This window comes from Rhinopithecus bieti, unplaced genomic scaffold (genome assembly GCF_001698545.2).
Source record: "Rhinopithecus bieti isolate Rb0 unplaced genomic scaffold, ASM169854v2 scaffold_46235, whole genome shotgun sequence".
Lineage (NCBI taxonomy): Eukaryota > Metazoa > Chordata > Mammalia > Primates > Cercopithecidae > Rhinopithecus > Rhinopithecus bieti.
In genome coordinates this window covers 276,006-303,719 of record NW_016819762.1, presented here as the reverse complement: position 1 = coordinate 303,719, position 27,714 = coordinate 276,006, and the positions used below count along the sequence as shown (strand labels likewise).

The window sequence follows — 27,714 nt, the reverse complement described above, 5'->3', positions numbered from 1 at the left end:
TGTTTGGGTTCAAAGATGTACATTGTGTTTATTAGTGGCCATGTGTTAGGCATGTAACTCAATTACCTATGATAATAATGTTATCTTATGAGAATTAAATGAGAGATAGTTTATTATATGTAAACTCTTAGTATCAAGCTTTTAGCAAGTGTTCAGTAAATGGTAGCTCTTTAAAAATAATACACTATACCTCACAATAAGAGGAGCCATGTATGACAAACCCATAGCCAACATTATACTGAACAGGGAAAAACTGGAAGCATTCCCCTTGAGAACTGGAACATTACAAGGATGCCCACTCTCACCGTTCCTATTCAACACAGTACTATAAGTTCTTGCCAGAGCAATCAGGCAAGAGAAAGAAGTAAAAATGGATCCAAATAGGAAAAGAAGAAGTCAAACTATCTCTCTTCACTGATGATATGATTCTATACATAGAAAACCCTGAAGAATCTGCCAAAGGCTCCTGGAACTGATAAACAATTTCAGTAAAGTTTCAGGATACAAAATCAATGTACAAAAAAATCAGTAGCATTACTATACATCAATGATGAACCAAGCTAAGAGCCAAATCAAGAACGCAATGCCATTTACAATAGCTGCAAAATATAGGAATAGCTAGGAATACATCTAACCAAGGAGGTGAAAGATTTCTACAAGATCTCTACATGGAGAATTACCAAACACTGATGAAAGAAATCATAGATGTCCCAAACAAATGAGAAAACATTTCATGTCATGGATTGGAAGAACCAATAATATTATCAAAATGGCTATACTGTCCAAAACAATCTACAGATTCAACACTATTTCTATCAAGCTACCCATGCCATTTTTCACAGAACTAGTAAAAAACTATTCTAAATTCATATGGAACCAAACAAGACTGAAGCAATCCTAAGCAAAAAAACAAAGCCAGAGGCATCACATTACCTGACATCAAACTATGCCATAAGGCTACAGTAAACAAAACAGCATGGTACTGAAATAAAAACAGACATATAGACCAATGGAACAGAATAGAGAACCCAGAAATAAACCTACACACCCACAGCCATCTGATCTTCGATAAAGTCAACAAAACAAGCAATGGAGAAAGGACGTTCTATTGAATAAACGATGCTGAGATAGCTGGCTAGCCATATGCAGAAGAATGAAACTGAACCCCTGCCTATCACAGTATACAAAAATTAACTCAAGATGGAGTAAAGATTCAAATGTAAGACTTCAAGCTATAAGAATCCTAGAAGAAAGCCTAGGAAACACCATTCTGGAAATGGATCTTGGGAGTAATTTATGACTACGTGCTCAAGAGCAATTTCAATAAAAACAAAAAATGACAAGTCGGACGTAATTAAACTAAAGAGCTTCTGCACAGCAAAAGAAATTATCAACAGAGTAAACAGGCACCCTATAGAATGGGGAAAATAAAAACATGGAGAAACTATGCATCTGTCAAAGTCTAATATTCAAAAACTATAAGAAATTTAAACAAGCAAAAACCAAATTACGTCATTAAAAAATGAGCAAAAGACATGAACAGACACTTCTCAAAAGAAGACATGCAAGCAGCTAGCAAACATATGAAAAAAATGCTCATCATCACTAATCATCAGATAAATGCAAATTAAAACCACAATGAGATACCATCTCCCATCAGTCAGAATGTCTGTTACTAAAAAGTAAAAAAATAACAGATGCTTGTGGAGAAAAGAGAATACTTACATAGTGTTGGTGGAAATGTAAATTAGTTCAGTCACTGTGAAAAACAGTTTGGAGACTTGTCAAATAAATTAAAACAGAGCTACCATTTGACCCAGCAATCCCATTGCTGGGTATATATCCAAAAGAAAAGAAGTCATTCTGCCAAAAAGACATATGCGTGAGTATGTTCATTGGAACATTATTCACAATAGCAAAGACATGGAATCAACTGAGGTGCCCCTCAATGGTGGATAGATAAACAAAATGCGGTGCATATACAACATGGGATAGTACACAGCCAAAAAGGGATGAAATCATGTTCTTTGCCACAACATGGATGCAGCTGGTGGCCATTATCCTAAGCAAATTAACACAGAATCAGAAAACCAAATATGTCATGTTCTCACTTATAAGTGGGAGCTAAACAATAGGTAGTCATGCCATAAAGATGGCAACAATAGACACTAAAGACTACTTGGTGGAGAAGGGGGACAAGTGTTGAAAAACTATTGGGTACTATGCTCAGTACCTGGGTCACAGGATCATTCATACCCCAAACCTCAGCATCACACAGTATACCCACATAATAAACCTGCACATATAACCCCTGAAGCCAAAATAAAAGTTGAAAAAATAATAATATGCCGAGCATCAGAGACAATATTAATAATAATTAATAATTTTAAACTGTTTATCACATTGCTCTTGACTGTTCAGATGTTTAAAATCTAGAGCCAAAGGACTGACAAAGCAAGTTGAATCTTTTTTTTTTCAGAATCACAACATTAAAAGAAAATCATTTCTAGCAACTGAGTTCCAGTAAAATAATCAACGGTGTTTCGTCACATACATGCGACGTGCAGGAGGAAGGTTTGCCTGGGATCGGCGTCTGTCACCCAGAAGTCAGGATCTAGGAGCCCTCCATGGAAGAGTCAGGGATGTTAGACTAGCTCTGAAAGCATCTCTGGAAGAGGTGCTTGCTTTGTGGCTCATAGAAGGTCAGGACAGGAGAGAAAGAAAGCAGCAAATGCTGAGATGAGGGATCCAGGCGGAAACTGTCAGGTTTCTGAGGGCTGGCTAAGAAAGAGAAGGCTGCTCCCTGAAAGTAGGCCTACACTGAGGAATGGAGCCAGTCAGCAGAAATAGGAAAAAAAAAGTCCAAGGCTGGAAAGCCAGTTAGCAATTCAACCTATACCGTATTTTCTTTTGACCCCAAGTTAATTTTTCTAATAAATCAAACCTAATCATCTTACGTAGATATTTTAATAAAAAGAATCCATGGCATAGGTTGGCTGTCGCTTAGGCCAGGCTGGATTTCCATCACATTGTCTCAGACCCTCTTCCTGGTTAAATGGTGAACCTATTACACTTCAGTATATCATATCATAAAGGAGAGAAATAAACTTAAAAAGAAATCAAACCCCAGGTATCATAAATGGTAACAGAGTAAATCAAACCCCGAGTTTCATAGGTGGTAACAGAGTAGCAGGATTTGTTTTTCTTTGACAGTTCTTATTATTTTTTGGTCTCTGCTCCTTTAGAATGAAGACTCATTTATCTTTTATTTCTGAAAGTTAAGAGAAAGCTGCTCTATCTTTAGATATTTACTTTTATGCTTGAAAAAGTCTTGCAGCAGTGGAAGATCAACATTTCAAGTTACTGTGAGGAAAAATCCCAAGTATATAAGAAAGAGAAAGAAAAGGCTGGCCACAGTGGGGCAGGCCTTACTGGCAAAAGCTGTAATGGGTGACACAGGGAGCCTGGGATTGTCCTGCAGAATCAGGTCACTCTATAAGGTTAAGTGACTTGCTAATGGCCACGTTGTGGAAGGCATGCCTGATGTCAAAGTTCATCACCTTTCTTGATGATACAATCTCTATGTTGATAGGTTTTTGGAAGACAAATGAGCCCAATCAACCTGTCATGCACACCTTCTTACCCACTTTCATCTTACTGTCTTAGCACCAAGCCTGAGGCTCATGCCATATGGATCTGGTCAGCCTGTCTGCAAATACCTTCTAGACTTTTCTCCCGCTTCTATTTGTTGCCTTGCAGATGACAGGAAATCATATAATTGGTCACAGCCCCTTCAGGTATAAATGATAATGATACATATCTACTTTATGACCTTACTCATTTTGAGTCCCCCTAAATAAGACAAATAAACTACTTTGTTGTTCCTTGCAATTGAAAATGAAGTAACAAGTTCAGCAAGTGGTGCCAGCTGCATTTTGAAAGTTTCCACAGAGCATGAGTAATTAGGCAAATTAGCACAGTACTTCTGGCTGATGCATTTTGTAGAACTTTTCTTCTACCTATTCAGGAACTCTTTGCTTGGGAAAAACCCAGACTGCATGCAGTTATGTGTTTTTAAGTGGAGATAGCACATACTTGCAACTCTTTTGTCTTTTAAAATTACTTGACACTATTTTTTCCCCTTTGTGGTGATCTGCTATAATCTGTCTTGGAAAGTACTTTTGAAATACCAAAGATGAAGTTCTATTTCCTTCACAGATCATTGGATGCTTTGCCTTAGCACCTTGCATAATGAATGTCTCATTGGCACACTGCTTAAGCATCATTTAGTCACAAAACCTGAAGAAATTCCCTATTTGGCTAGGAGTGACTCTTAAAACCATAGCAATATATACATGAAAATACAAAGGAAAAAAAGCACAAGGTCATACAAGAATTAATGTGGGATCCTTTCTCCACGAAATGACCTGGGCAAATCTAAAACAAAGAGCTCCTTAATTAAATTAGCAGAAATGGCACATGATCTCACTACGCTTGTTCTTCCCTCATCTCTAGTTTTAAACAAGATATTTCTCATGTCCCTAAATAAGTACACAATTGACCACTGGAGTAGTCCTCAAATAGAGGAATACTGGAATAAACAGAAAACCCAAGTAATTTAAAATACTCATAGTAACCAAATTTCCTACTAAATCCATGAGACAGTATCTATTTTCCTTGTGCGTTTGCAGAATAAAAGCATTCGCTTTCACCTGTGTCTGTGATGAGAGAAGAAATTAGAAGTGCTATGGCAGGTGGAACGCTTGAGGAACAAGATCAGAGACCATGGTGACATTACAGCTGCAGCTACAGTACATAAACTTGCGTATGTGAGAGTGAGGAAGATCTCAAACATGGAGAGCTCAGGACTTCTGCTTGACAGTGAATTGGCCACACACATCTATCTCTCTCCCCTTCTAAAACCCTTCTCAAATGAGAGTAAAGGAATTAATGGGGCGTTAACCCACAGGAACCTAGATAACAGGAGAGGAGGCAATAGCTGAGAAGACACTTGAACAAACTTTGGAAGAAATTGAGTGGAGAAGTGGTAGTTATTTTAGCCGAGAAGTACATATTTAAACTTATATAAAGTAACAGAAGGGGATACTTAACGAGGAGTGATCCAGTTTGCCCCACAGACTTGCTTGAAATGTTCACCATTTAGATCCTTAGATCCCAAAATAGGTAGGGTAAAGGACAGGACAGGTATCCCAAGTGCCCTTTCTCACCCATAGCAGCCATGTTAGTATCATTTTCCCACTCCATGGTGGTGATTGGAAATGGTATATTCTCTGAAAAGTTTGAAACCAAGAGGCCCCAGTTTAAAGGATACTAAATGCAGAAGGTGGCATGGGAGAGATGACACTAAAAGGGGATATAAATGAACCTTTAAAATCTGAATTAAAGGACCTCAGCTCTTAGTATACCAGAGACCAGGTGTGTTTACTATTCAGGAGCTCAGAGAAACAAATTCAGTGGCTCCAAAAGAGAGACTTAAAGGTTCTAAAATCTGTGGGTATCCTAAAGAAAAGCCTGGCTTACAGTCTGATCACTTCAAGCTGAGCAGTCAACAAGCCCTGTCAATGTACAGAATAAGCTTCCCCCAACCACCCCAGTAAACTTTCTTAAGCCTCAGCCTTAAATGTGAATTCACAGACAAGGATTATCAGACATCTGAGAAGAGCATCCTCCATGAAATAATGAAAACAAATCAGAAAATATAAATGCAGAGGAAACAGAGACATAATCAGGATCAGAATAAAAGGTACCCCATGCAGGCGTATTCATGCATATAATAAGTATTCTCATAGAGGTAAAGCGTTGTATCTGTGAAGTAAGAACTGGATGCTATAAAAAAGAACAGTCGAGAAAAAAGAAAGAATTCTTTGGATTTAAATATATGCTACTTGAAAAAAACATTTCAATGGAATGAGAGAGAAAATTAAAGAAATTTCCCAGCAAAAAGACAAAGGGTAATAGGAGGACAAAATTAGTAATATTAGAAATACAGAAAGCTAGTGTTCAGTTGATAGGAGTTGCAGAGAGAATAGAGAGACTGAAAGATAATGATCACATAAACGGATAATTTTGTTAGAACTGAAGGAATACACCTCCTTTGAAAAGACTATGAATGAAAACCTTCCAGAATGAGGTAACATTACTTTCAATTTATAATTCTTTCAGCTTCTCTTTTTCTGGGAACAAAGACCCAGAAAAGCTCTTTTTCAAGCAAAAGAGTAAACATAAGACACTTTGTTCAGGACTCAAATATTTGACTCTAGTAAACACTCTTTAAAAAAGGCTATTAAAGGATATTCTTCAGTAAATAAGGTTATTCTTGAAAGAGGAAAATATAAAACCGAAGAAAAGACCCAACACAGGCAAAGGGCAACGGGAAGTCCCAATGTGACAACTGTGTAATCTATTAACTCTTGTAAGAGAAAAAGTTGAACCAAAAAACTACATAATTATAGGATAGTACTTAGCTGTGGTGTAAACAGTAGTCATAATAATGTAAACACTGATCATTGACCTAAGCCAAATTTATGACAAACCATATTGAGAAGATGGGGAGGGAAGGAAAGTGTTGTCACTGAGTTAAAGGCTCAACCCCACGCATGTCAAAAACTGACCAATTAAAAAATAACATTATAAACATATCATTTGGAAATCTAGGGACTAATAACAGAGGAAATAACTCTTAAATATATCCAATTTTTCCTCGGGAATTAAGGGTTTCCGAAAAAAAAACAGGAATTTCTCATCAAAAGGCTCTTTAATTTTACAAACAAAAATAACTATGTTCCATAAGCAAAACTTGGAAAGACTGAAAAAATGTACATAGAGTTTATTAGAGGTATAGATAGATGGATATGTCTTATTAATGATACCATTGTTTAGTATCGCTTTCCATTTTCCCTTTTTTCTTTTACGGCTTCTTTCATCTTCTCTCTTCTTTTTTTCTTCTCCTCTTTTTTCTTCTTCTTCACCTACAGTTCTTCCTCCTCCCCACACCCACAAGTCTTAAATTAAAAATCCCACTAAGTACTGAGCAAAATTGTTTTCAGATTTATTTTTTAAAACCCACTCATAATCACATCCCTGTAACATTCCAGAGCTTTAAGCATATATAGAAAATAATGAGTTGCCAGAGAGGGGGTGGTGGAGGTGGAAGGAGATCACTTTTTTGAAGGTGTGCAAACTTGATTGGCATCAGACTTCCCATCAGCAACATTGGACACAAAAATAACATGAAAATATATGAGGGGAAGTAACTTTGAACTAAAAATTCTGTATGCATCACTCTATTATATAATGAGTAATGATAAAATACAGGCATTTCTAGGTATTGGAGGATCAGAAAATTTTTTACCCACACATCCTCTTTCAAAGAAGAGTCATCCTAAGACACAAAAACACAAATCATTAGGGGAAAGATTGTTAACAAATATGACTCCATAAAAATAAAAAACATGATAAAAGTCACTAAAAATAAAGCTGGAAGAATATATTTGGGACATGTTTCATGAATACATACATAATATCTAACATGTATGAAACACTTATAGAGTCAATATGAAATAGAAAATATCCCAACAGAAAAATGAACAATCAGAACAAATGAGCATTTTTTTCTGAAGTAGAAAGGCTTATCATGGCCTACAAACAGATAAGAAATTGTCAGAGCTTAATCTGAGAGTCAGGGAAGCACATAAGAAAATATGGGATGCCGTTTCTCACCCAACAGATTGGTGAAAGTTAGAATTTCTTATATCATGTAATTATGGGCATATAGTGCCCATATACAACTGCTGGGAATTTGTATAGCCATTTTGGAACGTAATTTGGCAGCATTTATGAAAATGAAAAATTGCAGTCTTATGACCTCAGAGTTCCACTACCAGGTTCCAACACAAACTGCTACCCATAAGCTCAGTAGGGACATACATGGGTATTCCTTACAGCCTTGTTAGAAGTATGAAAGATAGTGACATGGTTAGCTACTCTGTGATATATTCATACTTCAGTGTATTCAGGAAATACCATCATTTGGCTCTCTGAATCTTTTTTTGAGACAGAGTCTTGCTCTGTCACCCAGGCTGCAGTGCAATGGCACAATCTCGGCTCACTGCAACCTCTGCCTCTTGGGTTCAAGCAATTCTCCTGCCTCAGCCTCCTGAATAGCTGGGATTACAGGCACTCACCACCACGGCTTGCTAATTTTTGTATTTTTAGTAGAGACAGGATTTCACCATGTTGGTCAGGCTGGTCTTGAACTCCTGACCTCATGATCTGCCCACCTCAGCCTCCCAAAGTGCTGGGATTACAGGTGTGAGCCACCGCACCCGGCTGGCTCTCTGAATCTTTACATTCAAGTGCCTATATATTATTATTTCAATTTCATCATATATTTCATGTTCAGACCATAATGAACATAATGAAATATTTATCATTTAGAAAACAGGTCATATCTGAGAACACAGGTTTGGGAATGGATTATACATACCATATGCCACATATTTTAATCTATAGTAGCTATGGTCATGTTTTGATGGTATACTCTGTCCTGCTGAAAATTTTATTCTGGATATCTCAAATAACAATTGGTTGCAATCTTAAGTGAATTCTGCATTGCTGAGCTTTAATTACTTCAAGAATAAGCTAAGTGTGGCCTGTGATAATAAATTCTTTTCCAAAATCATCTGTAAGTGTGGAACTTATATACATGGCATTTTTTCTGTTGCATACGTGGGAATGAGGTAACACTATCTAACCATATCTGAGATTCAGCTAGGACTTGGTTATCTTCATGGAAAGAATGTTTCTGCGTTGCTTTATGGCTGTAAAACAGATATACTTTATTTTCTGAACTAATCATGATCTCCTAGTGAAAACTGAATGCATTTTACTTTATTCTTCTTTTCATTGTGTCACTAATAGTTCCTGGCATCATACTGGACTCCTACAAGACGTTCAATGGCTACTTGCCAAATTACCTGGATAATGTGACAGAAAGAAGTTACTGGCCTGAGCTCTTGGCTGTTAACTTCAAGTAGAATGACACCTTCACAGGAAATGTGACACTGTGGGTCTGGTCTTGATATTCTCCATTGTATCCTTGGAATTAGGCCAACCACCTTGCCATAAGTCTGAAAAGGAGACTGATGCCAAGGATAGCAGAGCAGAGAGATGGAAAGATCCCGGGTCCTTAGTCCTATCATTGATCCAGCCCTCAGCCCATGAGTTTTCTCCATATCCTATTATATGGGAAAATACTTTCCCATGAGGTTAAACTTTCTATTACTTGAGGCTGGCTGGAAGGATAACAACTGGTGAAAATGTAAAAAAAAAAAAAAAAAAAGACTTGCAGCTATTAAATATGTTAAAATTGAAAATCTTTTTTTTCTTTTCGTAACACCCACATTTTCCTCTGAGTAAGTGGTAAGATCTGGGAAGACAAATAAAATAAACCTTAGAAATAGAAATGGTTGAATACTCAAGTTGAAAGGAAATAAAGACCAATTTGTCTAGCCCATTTATTTAAATAGGGAATGTGGGGTGCAGAGAAATGTAAACCCTGCTCAGGATCAGTCAGCAAGTTTAGGGCATTTCAGGGTTAGATCTCATGGCTGTGTTGGCCACTTCGTACTGTCTCTCTACGGGTTTGTCAAAAAGAATATTCAATGGAAAGAGGAGACTGAGACCTCAAACAGCTACCATTTCTGTGTGTTCATCAATGCCTGCTCACCTAAAACTTCACAGGATCCTTTAAAACTGCATCATTAACTTGAAGGGATGTATAAAACTGAGGCATTATTATTTTATGTGTCATTTTATAGGAATATACAATGTCAACACTTCCAGTGTTGTTTATAAATAATTAATAATTATAGGCACATTAGGGAGTTGAGGATTTTTTAAGCGATAAATGTGTCTGGTTTGGTTTATATCCTTTCTGATTAATGCACAACCTATGATACTTGTTCATTTCATCCTGATTTAATTGTGAAATGTTACAGTCTTAATTTGGGGCCTATATTTTTATACCATACAGTTTCTTTGCTCATACCTCTTTGCCAACTTAATGTTTAATATCATTTGTATTCCCACACCTCTGAATATTAAGCCACAGAAAGGTTTTTCAGTAATATAAATTATAGTTTCCATCAGAAGTGCTGGTGGAATTAATATCCCAGATTAATGTGACATTGAAATCTAAGTGTGTTGCACATTAAAAGGATAAACAAAGCTGCAGGCACTCTGGTTTGCAGCCTAAATTATAGGTCAGGGAGAGACTTTGGGTCTACACATGATGTTAAAAGAGTTTTCATCATACACAAATCTATGCACCCCTTGCCTCCTGACTGACCATTGGCCACTCCCACTGTGGTTCATTCTAGAAGCATTTATAGAACATCTACTTTATACCCAACAGGAGGCAAGATGTGGAAAGCATGTTGGCAGGGGTAAAAAGTAAAGTATAGGTGACCAAAGAGTAGAAGAAATATGACAAGGAATAACACAGTGACTCTGCCCGTGAGGAATGTATAGTCTAATGCGTGAGCTAGCTAGTCAAGTAATTATGACACATTATAATAAGTACTATAGTAATGGTTTGACCAAAGTAGTATTGAATATAGAGGAGGGTATGGTTGCTTGAGGCTTCTCTGAGGATGTAACATGTAAGCTGGATCTTTAAATATGAGCAAAATTCTGTGTGTGAACGAGAGAAGGAAGGATGGGAGTGTTTGGGGCCAGAAAAGATTATTCATAGTAGTAATAATGTTAAGAAAGTTATTGGTGAAGCATCTGTGAGAATGTAGTTCAGGAGGTCTAGGGTAGAGATGTGCATGGTGAGAAATTAAGCTGAAAAATCTAGATGATAAAAGACCAATGGAACAATTCAAGGAATGTTCACTTAATCTGTTCACAGCATGATTTATAGTTCAAGGCTTCTTTCTTCCTCTCCAGGCATGTTGGTCAACTCTGCTTGTTGATCAGTTGTTAGTTGGTCTGTTCATCATAATCTGCTATGGCCAGACCATCATGCATGTGCATGCAAATCAGTGGAACAGGTTGGCCTTTCGTCGTATAGAAAGGATAAAAGGCTACATTTTGCTGCTAGGTAACTTCAAACTGAGCCCTATTTAAGATTGCATCTATGTCAATATAAATAAGGTCAATAATAAACTTAATATCAGCAAGCAAACAGGTATAAAATAAGGTGAAATGGATTCTACTCTTGAGCAATAAATGCATGTTTATCTGTGTCAGGTTCCTCTTTATTAATAAGTTAACAGCATAAAGACTTTTCCTTATCATGCATATGTTTCTCTGTAACAAATTAATCTCCAAGATTCTTTTGGAGTCTCTGCTATCCTTGCCAAAGCTGATCTTGCAGTAATTGTTGCTTGAGAAGAGAAGATTACCCTTGAGTCTAGGTCTTAGTCATGTTAATTGTAGATAAGGAGCTATCATTTTTCCTTGACATTAGAATGGCTTAGGGATATTTGACTCAGTTTCCTTTACAAATTAAACCTAGTGTTCAGGAAAAAGAGTCAAAGATAGTTTGTATATTTATGCCTACCTCATAACAACAAGGATTCACATGTACTGATCCATGAAATGCTGAAAACAACACACTGAAAGGACATCCAGAGTCCCTGAAATCCAGCAAGTTTAAGTCCCCATTGCACATACGTGTACCATGCACCATGTACTTTAAGGTCAGAGTACTCATAAAGTCATAGAAATAGAGACCTTGGCAATGCAAAATGACATTAGAGCTCATCTAGCCTAAGCCAGAAGACTGTGCTCCATCCTAGCAAGCCTTGTAGAGGAGTGGAAGGGTGCAAAGCAGAGAATCAGAAAACCTGGGTTCTAGGCTTGAGAATTTAATTTCTGCTATTAATAGATCTTGGGTATATCCCTTAGCCTCTATTTGTCCTCACCACACAGAGATATGTTGGGACACAAACTAGAAAATACTTATGGACTCTCTATGAGTAGTGAAAATGAATTATTATTACTATCATTATCACTGCTTATAGTAGGAAGAGCATTATTGCTATGAGACTTTCTGATCATTTAGGTAGAACTAGACTATATTTTACCTCTCTACTCTCTGTAGAGAAAAGTTTGGCATGCCAAGTTTGAAATAAATGAGATTCAATAGCACATTTTTAATGTGCTAAAATATTTTCAAATGCTTTCCAGTGCCATTTGCATGTAAACAATTTGCTAATTACAGATAAATTATTCAGTTATTAAAATAGGCCCTACAGTATATATATCTGGCAGTATTTTAGTCGTTGCGTTTTCTTATTTTACTTCAAAATAATTGATTTGTATTTCTTCAAAAGTATTTTATTGTAGACTTTTTTTTTTTTTTTTTGCCAATTGACTTGTCCTCACTTCATACTCCATTCCTCCTGAATATTCTGAATCAATAAATCTTTAATGAATTAGTTCATCTAATGGTTGAAACAACTTTTAACTCTAAAGCCTGAACTGTTGGTGCTGCCTGGATCTCTGCCTGCAGTGAGCCATTGCATTCAAGACGCAAGGGCAATATTCTAACACAGTGACTGTTCATCTTCCAAGATGCATATTGGAAAAATGTCCCAGTGAACTATACCTTATCCATTCTAATTGCAAGAAGCAATGATAGGCACATTGTATAACACTGAATAATCCCCAAATCATTCATGTATATCAGATTTCAGAGTCTGGTGTTTGCATTTATATTTCATATGATAGTTATCCTATTCAATGAACAATTCATTTTCATTGTTACAATGAATCCTCACCCTCACTCAAAGACATGGTGCAGAGAAAAGAACCTAGACTAAGTCAATTCTAATCCCATTTCTACTAATGATTAGGTGTGTAACATTGAGCAAGCTGCCTCACCTCTCCGGACCTACTTTGCTGGTAGACATTAAGATCAGGTTAAAAATTAGAATGTCTTAGAGTTCTTTTCTCATTTCTATTTCCTACACAATATCTCCCTGTCTACTCTTAATGAAAATAGTGTTTTATATTCCTGACCAAAGTAGCTTTTATTTTTTCTTTTAACTTTTATTTTAGGTTAAGAGGTACATATGCCTTTTTATGCTCTCTCAAAACTTTTGGACCTGTGGGCCTACTTTTCTCAGGAGCGCACAGCCAGATGCATGGCTCCAATGAAGCAGGAAGCAGAGGCAGAGCACGAGAGGTCCTGTCCCTGCAAGAGCATCTGGGCCAAGAGAAAAGATACAGGAAGAAGGAATGGAATTGGAAGGAAGAAGTCTCATTTCAGAAACAAAATAGCTGCCCTCCTCTGTTGTAGCTGTTCCTCTGGCAATACAAACTTTCTGATTTCAGGGTCCACAGCATTCTAGAACTTGAGCACCCAATCAGGACAGGGAAAATATATCATGTTCCTCCACTGGATCCCAAGTTGACAGCAGGCTGTTGTGGGAGCAAGAAGCCCAAATTATCTGGAAGTGAAACACACAGTCACGAGAACGAGTCCACAGCCGTCCCTGGCCCTAGGTCAGGACCTCTTCAAAACTGCCAGCATGTAGACAGCAGCAGCAGATAGGGGAGTGTGTTGGATTTAACTCTGGGACCTGGAAGCTCTCCCATCACATGAATGAATCCAGCGTCAGGAGCACTGAGCCCTCTGCCCCAGTCTAATGGAACGGCAGCTCCACAAAGAATCTGGAGGTGACTGCACAGATGTGCTGCTATTGCTTTACTGAACTCTACTGTCAGCTCTATGGCTTTCCACAGCCACAACTTCCTAGATTCACCAATGACCCCTGTCTGTTCTTTGTGACATGGAAGACAGGGAGTGACAAGTGGCTTCATGGCTGCATTGGGACCTTCTCAGCCATGAATCTTTATTCAGGACTCAGGGTATACATGTTAGCCATTGCGTTTAAGGACAGCTGATTTTCCCTCCAATCTGAGAGGAGCTGCCTAAGCTTTTCTGCTCTGTCTCCCTCCATACTAACTTTGAGGATGCTAGTGATTACCTGGACTGGGAGATAGGGGTCCATGGAATTTAAATTGAATTCATTAATGAAAAAGGCATCAAATGTACAGCCTCATTTTCACCTGAGGTTGCTAAGGAACAAGACTGGAGTCAGATCCAAACAATAGAGTCCACGCTCAGGAAAGGTAGCTTTAAGGATCCAATTACCAGCGAATTCAGGAAAATGGTCAAACTCACCAGGTACTAAAGTGAGAAGGTGACAATCAGTTTTGCAGAATACTTCTGCAAAACTGCTTCTCGACAGCACTGTTTCCAGAAGCATACTCTTCATGCCCCACCCCCTACAATCATTACTCCTGACACACGGCTGCATGACCAGCCCCACTCCCCCGTGGGCACCAATGGCTGTGACATCACTGGACCAGGTACCTCCTCTTCCTGGTCCAGTTACTTCTATTACGGGACCATTTTCAGCTTCTGTTGCCAAGTCTGCCTCCCCTTAACTGAGGGGTGGTGGGTTACACTGAATGAAACAGAACTTGAGGGGCCCAAGCCTTATCTCAGCCTTCCCTCTGTATGAGGTTCTGGTGGACTGGGGCTCCTCCCTGACTAGTGGGAATTACTGTGTGGCTTCAGAAGAGCCTTGTCTGGTATTTGCCACATGGGTGTTGGCCACACTCTGAAGCTGGAATTGATGATCCACGAAGGTGGAACACACACACACAAACACACACACACACACACACACACCCCTGCAGCTGCCCCAGATCAAGTAGGTGTATTCCCCTGGCAGTCTGGGCAATGGAGACCAACACGAAACAGTTTTAGGTTGTTTCAAATTCCTGTTTTTAGACTTCCAGTTTATTGCATACCAAGAGTTGAATACAACCCTGATGATACGTTAGTGGATGCCACATTAGGGTTGAATGTGGGGATTACGAGTTCTTCAAGGCTTCTAGACAGAGACCCACATCAACATCAGAAGCCTTTTGGATGGCGCTGTAGATCTCATTGCTCAGTAAACCATGGATATTTTCATTTTCGTCGCACTCTCAGTTGGGTTTTCTGGCACATTTCCTGCACTGAGCCTCCTGATTACTGAACAGACCTCCATGGTGTAGCCTGCTGAGGAACGGAATGAAGACACCCAGGGGAAGGTGTGAGGTCACCACTGCACGCAGGCATGAAAGGAGAGGCCTCCTCCCTACCACTCGTCTACCTCACTCTTCTACTGGCAGCAGTGCCTGTAGTTGGACCTATGTTCTTAGAAACATAGATGGGCAAACAAGCAGTTGATTTAGGCTTTAGGAGGACACACCGTAGGAGAGAATGCAGGGTCTCTGAGCTGGTTTTCTTTTCAGGCAGACATCCTGAGGGACCAGTAAGCAGGGGAGTCCCTTTTTCTAGTTTGCCTGTAGAAATAGGAAGACTGTTGATATTCTAGTCCTTTTAGCACTTTACAACATAGCTGTGTAATTTCACAAGGCAGATCTTTAGCTTGCCTAACAGGTTTGGAATCTTCACCCCACCTGGGCAAATTTCCAAATAGCTTGTTTTAATCTAGGCCATTCCAACTTTCCTGTGACATATTTCCCCTTTTTATTGTTGCTGATTTCCATATTTCTGTCAGCAAGTTTTCTTCTCCCCTGGCTTGTTCTTCACTTGTTTGGTGGCAAAGTTCATAGAACTAGGGAATTTGGAAGATGCTTTGAAAACATTGTCACAAAGGCACTGTTAAACGATGCGCAGAAGTGGCCAGTGGGAAGAAGGGATCCCAAGGCCCTGACACTGGTTTTCAACATCTCAGAAAACTCTTCAAGTGGATTGGGTGCCAAGCCAGTGAACACAATGTTTTGATTTAATTATTTTAAAAAGTTGATGTGGTGATGGTGTGGCTTCCCGAAATGGGCAGATATTCAAGTCAAAAGAGCTTTTGCATTTTCTCCTCTGAGGAATGGGGGAGAGGGAGCAGAGGCCCATGTGAGAAAGAACACGTGTAATGTTCTAGACATCACCGTCAAGTTTCTGGAAAGGAACGGGCGAGGGTGTGTTGGTTTGCTTGGCACTGTCCTGTGCTGCTCGAGAGGACCTGGGATGTGCAAGGGAAATATGGTGACAGGGTGCCCAGGCCGCGGCCCCCTCACTGCTGTGCTGGGCAGCCTGCCATGTTTCCCTTGACAATGTAAATGAAGATGAAGGGATTGTTTTTATGACTTCCTGCTGCTGAGAATAAATGTCTTGTTAAAAACAGATGGGGCAACAGTTACTCTTAGGAGTCATGGATTGATGTCAGGGTGATCAGCTCTGGACTAAGCCACCCACCTCCAATTTGAAGAATTGTATAGGGCTACACTCATTACAATGCAAGTGTTCTAGGTCAAAAGTTGTGTTTAATTTCAAAGAATAAAGCAAAAAATTAGTGCTAAACTTTCACCCTTAAGCATGCACGCTCAGTGATATTGGCCACGAAAGAATTTACAGTGCCATGCTCCTTATGCTGATTTTTTTCTTGTAGAAATGTTGGGCCAGGTGCAGTGTCTCATGCCTGTAATCCCAGCACTTTGGGAGGCCAAGGCAGGCAGATCACCTGAGGTCAGGAGTTGGAGACCAGCCTGGACAACATTGTGACACTCCCATCTCCTCTAAAAATATAAAAAATTAGCCAGGCATGGTGACATGCGCCTGTAATCCCAGCTACTTGGGAGCCTGAGGCAGGAGAATTGCTTGAACCCAGGAGGCAGAGGTTGCAGTGAGCTGAGATTGCACCACTACACTCCAGTCTGGGCAACAGAATGAGACTCCATCTCAAAAAAAAAAGAAAAAGAAAAAAAGAAAAAAGAAAGAATTGTTGCTCTATTTGCTCTATTTATCTTTCCCAATGTATAGATATTTTTTCTTTTATTTGTTTTCTTATTATACTTTAAGTTCTGGGATACATATGCAGAACATACAGGTTTGTTACATAGGTATACACATGCCATGGTGGTTTGCTATACCATCAATACGTCATCTACATTAGGTACTTCTCCTAATATTATCTTTCCCTGGCCCCCAACCCCTGAGAGGCCCCAGTGTGTGATGTTCTCCTCCCTGTGTCCATGTGTTCTCATTGTTTAACTCCCACTTATGAGTGAGAATATGCAATGTTTGGTTTTCTGTTCCTGTGTTAGTTTGCTGAGAATGATGGCTTCCAGCTTCATCCATGTCCCTGCAAAGGACATGAACTCATCCTTTTTATGGCTGCATAGTATTCCATGGTGTATATGTGCCACATTTTCTTTACCCAGTCTGTCATTGATGGGGATTTGGGTTTGTTCCAAGTCTTTGCTATTATGAATAATGCTTCAATAAACCTATGTGTGCATGTGTCTTTATAGTAGAATGATTTATAATCCTTTGGGTATATATATCCAGTAATGGGATTGCTGGGTCAAATGGTATTTCTGGTTCTAGATCCTCGAGGAATCACCTATCCATCTGACAAAGGGCTAATATCCAGTATCTACAAGGAACTTAAACAAATTTACATAAAAAAACAAACAACTTCATCAAAACGTAGGCAAAGGATATGAACAGACACTGCTCGAAGAAGACATTTATGTGGCCAACAAACATATGAAAAAAAGCTCATCATCACTGGTCATTAGAGAAATGCAAATCAAAACCACAATGAGATACCATTTCATGCCAGTTAGACTGGTAATCATTAAAAAGTCAGGAAACAACAGATGCTGGAGAGGATGTGGAGAAATAACGCTTTTACACTGTTGGTGGGAGAGTAAATTAGTTCAACCATTGTGGAAGACTGTATAGATCTTTTTTATTTCATTTTATTGACCATGGAGTAGGATACCTAGTATTTAAGAAAATGAATAGAAAATTTAAAATGCCAAGTAGTGGCGAAAGAAATTCAGTGCCCAGTAATCGGGCTGGTTAAGTGCAGCACCACACCAAAGTGGACTCTAGTTTTTGGAGTGAAGAAGCCTTCCTCCCTACATTCCCTCATCCTCCCACACAAGTCCAGCAATGGAAATGCTTCAGTTCCTCTTGCCTTATCAAGAGGAGTCAACCAAGGAAAACTATCTGGCTCCATGAGGAATGAACACTGTCAGTATCCATCCTGAATGGGGCCTAGTCGGGAAGCACTTCCTAGTCTGGAAGTGTATGGTCAAGGTTGCCTCATAAAAATGTGTGACTGGTGGGTCTCAGGAAAAATGCCAAGTCTGGGTCATCCGCGTGGCAGTTTTTCATGTGGAGATGCAGCTCCAAGCTGAAACTGAATTGCCTTCCACACACTTGACCAAGACACTGATGAAGGTGCCTGCTACCCACGGTGTAAGTGGTGGATTTAAAGAAAAGGGAATATTTTCTGCTGTTTCCTTTGTTCTTGGGCTGCTCAAGCTGGAGAGTAGGTAGCCACTGTTTTGTTTTATTTACTTATTTATTTATTTATTAGACAGGGTCTCACTCTGTCACGTAGGCTATAGTGCAATGGTGTGATCTCAGCTCACTGCAACCTCTGCTTTCTGGGTTCAAGCGATTCTCCCACCTCAGCCTCCCAGGTAGCTGGAATTACAAGCACACGCCACCACCCCTGGCTAATTTTTTTTGTTTTTAGTAGAGATGGCTTTTCACTATGTTGACCAGGCTGGTCTTGAATTCCTGACCTCAAGTCATGAACCACCAGGCCCAGCCAGTAGCCACTGTTTTCAAGGAACTAGCCCAAATTCTCTGGCTTGGTTTGGAGTTTATTTCATACCTAGCCTTTGGAGTGAGTGCCTTTTGGTCTGGAAACTTGGCTTGTCTCATAATAACCCGTAGCTAGGACATTCTCTGTAATCATGAATTGTCCTTGTTTTACATCAAAAGAGTGTGTCTTTGATGGCTAGAGTTTGCACGATTAAATTATTTCCACTGTGAGATTCTTAAACTTTTTTGCTTCATCATATTAAAATAACTCATATTAGAGGTCCTTTCAACATGAAAGCTTTGTAGGTGAGATAGTATATATATTTTACTGTTTATAATAAAAATCATCAATACAAAATAAGTCCTGGGTTTTAATTTTAATGTTTTTTACAAAATCTGTTTTCCATGATGTGTTGACAGCTATAATTTCACTAACTGTCGATGTTATTTTCTGTAGGGATTCTGGAGCCTAGGGAGCTATGTGGTTTTTTTCATTTTCACCTTTAATACCCTGAAGCAAGAGACTATATGACCTTCAGTGCAAAGACTTCAGACCAATTCTTTGTATTACACTTGGTTGCCTCTGAGCTATATAACTCCTGAGTGCAAATCAACAAACTCTTTAGTTAAGTATTGTAGAGAATAAATCATAATGGACTAAAAAAACTTTTTAGATCCTGGAGGACTGTGAAGCTGCCACACCAGTCCGTGGATTGCCTACTTACACAAGAGAAAAATAAACTTCCGTTGTGTTAAAAAAAAGAAAAAAACAAAAAAACAAACTTTGTAGAATTGATAGAATATTTGGCTTAGCCTTTCATTTAAACAAGAAAAGAAGTCAACGAGTCAATGCTAAGCAAGATATCATCAGGGCAAAAACATCAATTGAGCTAATTCAAGAAATACCAATATTTTTTCTACCCAGGAAGCCTAAGTTCTAGCCCTTTCTCTGCCATAGACAAATTAAGTGACCTTGGGTGAGTCACTGTTTGGGGTTGCTCTGATGGTATTTCTAGAGTGACAGAGGTTATGGACACTCACTGTGATCCCTTGTGAGTGCTACTGGTATGATATAGTATGATTCTATGCAAATAATCTGACATAAGGAAGTCATGTGCTGGGTAATGAACAATATAATCTCCNTTTTTTTTTTTTTTTTTTTTTTTTTTTTGCAAAATGGTTGTACCTTATAGATGAGTTCTCAGCAGTAAGCCCATTTAAAATTTTTTATGCCTCATGATCCTGACAACACATCAAGAGGAGCTGATTTAGGAAAACACAGATTGTTTGCTAATCCCTACCGTGAGTGACTTTCTTACTAATTATTTTTTGACTTTGAACCTTTTAAAAATTTTCTTTGAAGGTAATTATTGTGTGGAAAAATTTTTTTGAATAAGCAAATATTGACTTTAGAACCTGTCTTTAAATCATATTCTTTTTTCAGTGCATGACTAAAATAAATTCCTTAAAATATTGCTTTGTATGTACTCATTTATGTAGATTTTGGTGTTTACTTACATAGAAGCTATTTCTTAGAATTCAGGCTTCTCATCTATTCCCTTATGTTTTAATAGATACATACAAAGGCACAGAATGCTTGATTTCTTTATTTCAAGCCTTTAACATTTAAATAATCAGCCTTTCTAAAATGATTGAAAATTGGATCTCTGAGTTTTAATAATCTCATAAGAAGTAAGAACAAAATAATGGAAGTTTTAGTTTTTATTGGTCATAGAATCAAATTTATCTGTAGAATAAAATAAGAGAATGGTTTAATAGAGGGGCTCTATCAAATTACTTTAAACGGAAACTTTAAAAGAACTTGCTTAATTTCTTGCTTAAAAGAACTTGCTTAAAAGAACTTGCTTTTTTTTTATTAGTTGATTACAGGAAAAATTACAAGTTTCAAACCATACTAGTATACCATTTGAAAAAGGAATAGATTCAAGCCCATTTTCCTCTTTGTATGCCGAATAGATTGCAGGATAGTAATTTCATGCAACAACTACTTTTTTTTTTTCTTCTGAGACGGAGTCTCACTCTGTATCCCAGGCTGTAGTGCAGTGGCACAATCTCGGCTCACTGCAACCTCTGCCTCCCGATTCAAGCGATTCTCCTGCCTCAGCCTGCAGAGTAGCTGAGACTACAGATGCATGTCACCACACCTGGCTAATTTTTTGTTTTTTTTGTTTTTTTGTTTTTTTAGTAGAGACAGGGTTTTGCCATGTTAGCCAGGTTCGCTCAATCTCCTGACCTCATGATCTGCTTGCCTCGGCCTCCCAAAGCGCTGGAATTACAGATGTGAGCCACCGTGCCCGGCCAACAACTACTTTTGAGTCCTTTTTTGGATGGTCAGCACTGCTGGAAGAAGTAGCACCAGAAGGCTTTTGTCCTCAGGAAGCTGACACAGTAGTCTTGGTGAGATAAGTACCCAGCAACACCTCCAGAATGTATGCATGTTAGCTCTCAAAAGCAAAACAAGGTAATGAACAATGTTGGTACAAAAGCAATTTTAGAAAGTAAGTAAAAATAATCTGGATTGAGAAAGAGAAAATATGGATTCACGTCCTCATGGCTACTGGAGGTGGGGGAAGAAAGACCAAGCCAAGGGGAGCAGGGAATAAAAGGAGCTTTTTGAGGATATAGACCTCACTGACAGTTTGTACTGAAGTGGGGAACAGGAAGAGATCTCCAGTGCTGGCTGGAAAGGCATTTGAGTGGAATCCAATTCTAGTCATAAGACCAGATTCCAGCCAAGACACCTAAGCAAGTGAGGACTTGTACAGTCTGTCTAAAGAGAACATTTTCTATTCAACTCCAGCTGTTGTAGCCATGAGCAAATGCAGATCTGGTGTGTCTAGATCTTCAGATTTTTCAAGACATCCAGACTCATAGATTTTAAAGAAAATGCTCTTAATTTTAAACATTGACTCCTTTTTAAAAACCACTGCATGAACCAAATTAAAGACGTCTGCTGTCATGATACAGCCTAAAAAGACCGGTTTGCAATTCTGCACAATCTTGAGAACCACTGGAAGATTTAAACATGAGAATGACATAATGCTAACAGGGAAAGAGAGAGAGGATCTGGTAGTCATGTGAGAAATTAGCAGGAATCAGATCTACACAAAAGTGGACCTGTGGAAACTAGATCTGAGGGTGTAATTTAAAAGAAATGTCCAAAGAAGTGACAGAATTTGCAAAGTTTATTAGTTCATATATGAAAATAAAATTCATGGAAAGAAGCCCATCCCAAGATCTTGGACTTGAGATTCCAGGATGATGGGGACAGAAAATGGAAAGTTGAGGACTTAGGGGACAATGAGAACCATTTCTTAAATATGTTCCAGTTTTCATTGAGATACTGGAGGCATATCCTGAAGCAAGTTAGAGATTTTGAACTAATAAGTGGGAGATGTAAATTTCAGAATTGATTAGGTGCTTATCTGATCTCCTGTATAAACAATATATATTTGTACATATTTCCTCTTCTACATATAGAAATCATTTATCATTCATTTTTGAACTTGGGCAATGTAGCAGATTGACTCGTTTTCCAAATACGTTCATCCTCTATTTACATATGCATATATTTATCCATTCAGGCATGCATAGTATTGCCAGATTTTGTAAATAAAATGCAGGAAGCCCAGTTAAATTTTGATTTTAGATAAACTACAAATAATTTTTTGTATAAGTATGTTCCAAATACTGCATGGGATATTTTATACCAAATATTGTTCATTGTTCATCTGAAATCAAAATTTAACTAGGATTCTGTTTTATCTGTGGCCTCTCCATGCATGAAGGCTTCCAGGTTATCAATTTATTTCTCTAGGACCCCAGCCATAGTCTTCTTACTTGCCCCTTTGTTTCCACCTTTGCCCCTCTATCTGCCATTTTCCATTCAACAGGCAGGGTGATTTTTAAAACTCTATTTATGTCATCTCCTTGCTTAAAACGTTTTAATGGCTTCACTTTCTTTTTTTTCTTTTTCTTTTTCTTTTTTTTTTGTTTTGAGACAGAATCTTGCTCTGTCACCCAGGCTGGTGTGCAATGGCGCCATCTCGGCTCACTGCAACCTCCGCCTCCCAAGTTCAAGCAATTCTCCTGCCTCAGCCTCCTGAGTAGCTGAGATTACAGGCATACGCCACCATGCCCGGCTAACTTTTGTATTTTTAGTAGAGACGGGGTTTCACCATGTTGATCAGGCTGATCTCAATTTCCTGACCTCGTGATCTGCCCGCCTCGGCCTCCCAAAGTGCTGGGATTACAGGCGTGAGTGCCCGACCAATGGCTTCACTTTCTACTAAGAATAAAATTCCAACATCTTACCATGATTTTGATCATCTAGTCCATGCTTTCTGCCCAGCCTCATTTTGAATATGCTTTTCTCCACCATACTGATTAAGTTTAGCTCCTTTACCCTTCTTAATTTTTTTCAAACCATTCAAACTGGTTTGTACCCTAGGGCTTTTGCACTTGGTGTGCTCTTTGCTTGGAATGCTGCTTCTCCCAGATTTTGTTCGTACGGCTCTTTATCATCAGTTAAGTCTTAACTCCAATGAGACCTCCTTAGAGAGGCCTCCCCTGGTCACTCTTATCTAAAGATGAGTTTCTCAACCTCTACACTATTGAGATTTTGGATTGTCTAATTCTTTGTGGTTGGCTGTCCTGTGCATTGTGAGATGCTTAGCATCCCTAGCCTCTGTAAACTAGATGCCTTGTTAGTGACAATAAAAAATGTCTTTAGGTATCACCAAATGGCCTCAGGGACAAAATAATCCCTGGTTGAGAATCACTAAAGCAAACGGCCCCCTTCCATTTTATTTCTATTACACTATTATATTTACCTAACTTCACAGCACTTATGACTATCTGCGTTCATTCTATTTGCATTTGTTACTTGTTCAACATCTTTTTGTTTGTTTGTTTGTTTTTGTTTTTTTGAGACAGAGTTTCGCTCTTATTGCCCAGGCTGGAGTGCAGTGACACAATCTTGGTCTCGGCTCACTACAACCTTCGCCTCCTGAGTTCAAGAGATTCTCCTGCCTCACCCTCCCAAGTAGCTGGGATTACAGGCATGTGCCATCACGCCCAGCTAATTTTTGTATTTTTAGTAGAGATGGGGTTGCACCATGTTGGCCAGGCTGGCCTCGAACTCCTGAGCTCAGGTGATTCGCCCAACTCAGCCTCCCAAAGAGATGGGATTACAGGTGTAAGCCACCATGCCTGGCCTCAACATCTCTTTTTATCCCTCACTAGAAGTGAAACTTAATATGTGGAAGATTTGGTCTGTTTTATTCACCAGTTTATCCAAATTTTCTAGGACCATGCCTGGCACATAGAGGTGCTCAATAAACATTTATTGAATGCATGCCAAATAACCTAATATTGACAAGCTAACATGTCCCAGGTACTATTAGGCTTAGGTGGCATAACAATGAATAAGACATTATCCGTGGTCTCTTGTCTTGGTATCTTATACAGAAGAGCAGCCTTGAGCTCCTGGAGAAATGTAATAAAAATTACAGGCCCTACAGGCTACTGACACCTTTTATAAGGTCCAGGGAGGCTAACCATGATACAGTGCATGAGTCAGTCCCAAACAACAAAGAATTTTTCTGCCCCCAAAAGAACATTGTGCCTGAGAGAAACACTGGCTGAGCCATTGAGGGTTCACTTGCAGAGCTGGGAATACCATCACTGGGCACAGACCACATGGTGTAGAACTGGGGAAGGGAATTTCACAAATGAAATTTAGGGTACTCTTAGCAGAGAACAGTCAAATACTTGGAGGAAACAATGCATGTCTTTTACAATGGGATAACTGTATCAATGGAAAGTTACTGAGGACTTTCTTTGAATATGGAGCTTAAATGATTGCATGGAAAAATATTTATTTAGACCATATTTGTTGTACTATATTACTAATTAACGTATTAACTGTGATTCAATATAATTGCTATTAATAATAACATAAATTTCTGGACTATATTTGGCACTATTTTAAAGGATTTTTTTCTTTCTTTTATAGGGTTTAGTTATATTTTAATGTAAACTTAAAAAAAGTAAAAGTCTGTCATACCTGCTAAGAAGTTCACAAATCATAAGTATGCAATTCAATAGATTTAAAAAATTTTTTAATTGACAGAAAAATTATATGCATTTACTGAGAACAATATGATATTTTCAGGTATACATACATTGGTAAAATGACTAAGTAGCTAATTAACATATCCATTATCTTACATAGCTATTAGTTTATATCCACTCTTCTAGCATTTTTCAATAATATAATATATAATTAACTCTAGTCACCATGCTGTATAGTAGACCTCTTGAAGTTATTCCTATCTCACTGAAATTGTGTATCCTTTGACCAGCATCTCTCCTCCTTCCCTAATCTCCCCAGCCCCTGGTAAACACCATTCCCTACTCTCTATTTATGTGAGATCAACCTTTTTGGTTCCACATATAAGTAAGATCATGCAGTGTTTGTATTGCTGTGCTTTGCTTATTTTACTTAATGTCCTCCAAATTCATCCATGCTGTAGCAAATGGCAGGGTTTGCATATATTTTATGGTTGAATAGTATTCCATTGTGTGTATATACCACATTTTCTTTATCCATTCATCCACTGCTGGACACTTAGTTGACTCCATACTGTGACTTTTGTGAATAATGCTCCAATAAATATGAATACTGATTTAATTATCTTTGGATATATACCTAGTAGTGGGATTCCTGAATCATATGGTAATTCCATTAAGTTTTTTTCATAATGGATATACTAATTACATTCCCATCAACAGTATACAAGAGTTTATTTTTTCCCACATCCTTGCTAGTATTTTGTCTTGCTAGTTTCTTTTGTCTTTTTGATAACAGTCATTATCTTGTTAGGACTTTTGCTAGTATTAGTATCTTGCTAGTACTTTTGTTAGTATCTTTTGTCATTTTGATAATATAATAGTCATTCTAACTGGAGTAAAAAGATATCTTATTATGGCTTTGATTTAAATTTCCCTGATTAGTGACATTCAGCATATTTACTATAGTTCTTGGCTATTTCAATGTATTTTTTTTCTAGATGATGTCTAGCTCTGTTGCCCAGGCTAGAGTGCAGTAGTGCAATCTTGGCTCACTGCAACCTCCACCTCCCAGATTCAAGCTGTTCTCCTACTTCAGCCTCCCGAGTAGCTGGGACTACAGGCACACACCACCGTGCCTGGCTAATTTTTGTATTTTTAGTAGAGACAGGTTTTCACCATGTTGGCCAGGCTGGTCTCAAACTCTTGATTTCAAGTGATCAGCCCACCTCAGCCTCCCAAAGTGCTGTGATTACAGGCATTAGCCACCGTGCCTGGCCTTGAATGTATTCTTTTGAGAAATGTCTATTTAGACCTTTTGTCCACTTTTTAAGCAGATTGTTTTCTTATTATTCAGTTGTTTGGGTTCCTTATACATTTTGGATACTAATCCATTGTCAGACATATAGTTTGCAAATACTTTCTCCCCTTCTGTGGCCTGTCTCTTCACATGATTCTTTGCTGTTCAAAAGCTTTTTAGTTTGATGTAATCCCATTGGTCTATTCTTGCTTTTGTTGTCTGTGCTTTTGGGGTCATATTTAAAAAGTCATTGCCCAGACCAATGTCATAGAACTTTTCTCCTAATATTCTTCTAATAGTTTCATGTCTTCCAATGAAATCTTCAATCCATTTTGAGTTGATTTTTATATATAGTATGTGATAAGGGTCTAATATCATTTTTCTATATGTAATTGTCTGTTTTTTAATTTCACCACTATTTATTAAGGAGACTTTCCTTTTCCCATTGTGTGTTCTTGGAACCTTTGTTGAAGGTCAGTTAACTGTAAATGTGTGGATTTATTCCTGGGTTCTCTCTTCTGTTCCATTAGTCTGTGTCTGTTTTTATACCAATACCATGACATTTTTGTTCTTGTAGCTTTGTAGTATATTTTCAAGTCAGGTACTATGATGCCTCCAGCTTTATTTATTTATTTATGGAGTTTTTGCTCAACATTTCTTTGGTTATTCCGGTTTTTTTGTAGGTTGCACATATATTTTAGGATTTTTTTTCTATTTTTGTGAAGAATGTCTTTGATATTTTGATAGGAATTGCATTGAATTTGTAGATTGTTTTGGGGACTGTTTTAGTCCATTTTGTATTGCTCCAACGGAATACCAGAGACCGAGTAATTTATAAAGAAAATAGGTTTCTTTAGCTCATTCTTCTGCACGCAGGGAAGTTCAAGGTTGGGCAACTGCATCTAGCAAAGGCTTCATACTGCATCATTACAAGGTGGGTGGCATCACCTGGCAGGGGCATGTGCAAGAGCAACTGGAAGCATGCCAAGATGAGACCAAATCCAACAGGTGGCTCCACTTTATAACAACCTACTCTTGTGGTAACTTATCTAGTCTTGCAAGAGTGATAACTCATACTTTCCTGAGAGATGGCATTACTCCCTTAGTGAGGGTGGATCCTTCATGATCCAAAGGCCTATTAAGGTCCCACTACCTCTCAGTACTGTTACATTGGGAACCAAGCTTCAACATGTATTTTGGTGGGGACAAATTATGTTTAAACAATAGCAAGTTGTATGGACAATTTAACAATATTAATTTTTCTGAGCTATGAATACAGGATATCTTTCCATGTATTTGTACTATCTTCAATTTCTTTCATCAATGTTTTACAGTTTTCAGTATGGAGATATTTTACCTGCTTGGTTAAATTTATTTCTAATTGTTTTATGTTTTGATGCTATTTTGAATGGAATTATTTTCTTGATTTCTTTTTCAGATAGTTTGCTCTTAGTCAATAGAAAGTGTTTATTTTTATATGCTGATTTTATATCCTACAACCTTACTGAATTTGCTTATTATTTCTAACAGTTTGTATGTGTGTCGTGTGTGTGTAGAGTCTTTGCAAACAGGGACAATTTACCTTTTTTTTTTCCAGTTTAGACACTTTTTTTTTCTTGTTTAATTGCTCTAGCTAGCTAGAATGTCCAGT

At 38.3% G+C, this 27,714-nt stretch overlaps 1 protein-coding gene and 1 pseudogene across 1 annotated transcript in view; both read left to right on the top strand.

The window, feature by feature from the left end:
• The window catches only part of HS6ST3 (heparan sulfate 6-O-sulfotransferase 3), a gene marked incomplete at its 5' end in the record, with an annotated part of 776,398 nt that overhangs the window by 484,956 nt on the left and 263,728 nt on the right, over positions 1–27,714 (top strand).
• On the top strand, positions 13,104–14,341 carry LOC108519918 (AMMECR1-like protein pseudogene; annotated as a pseudogene).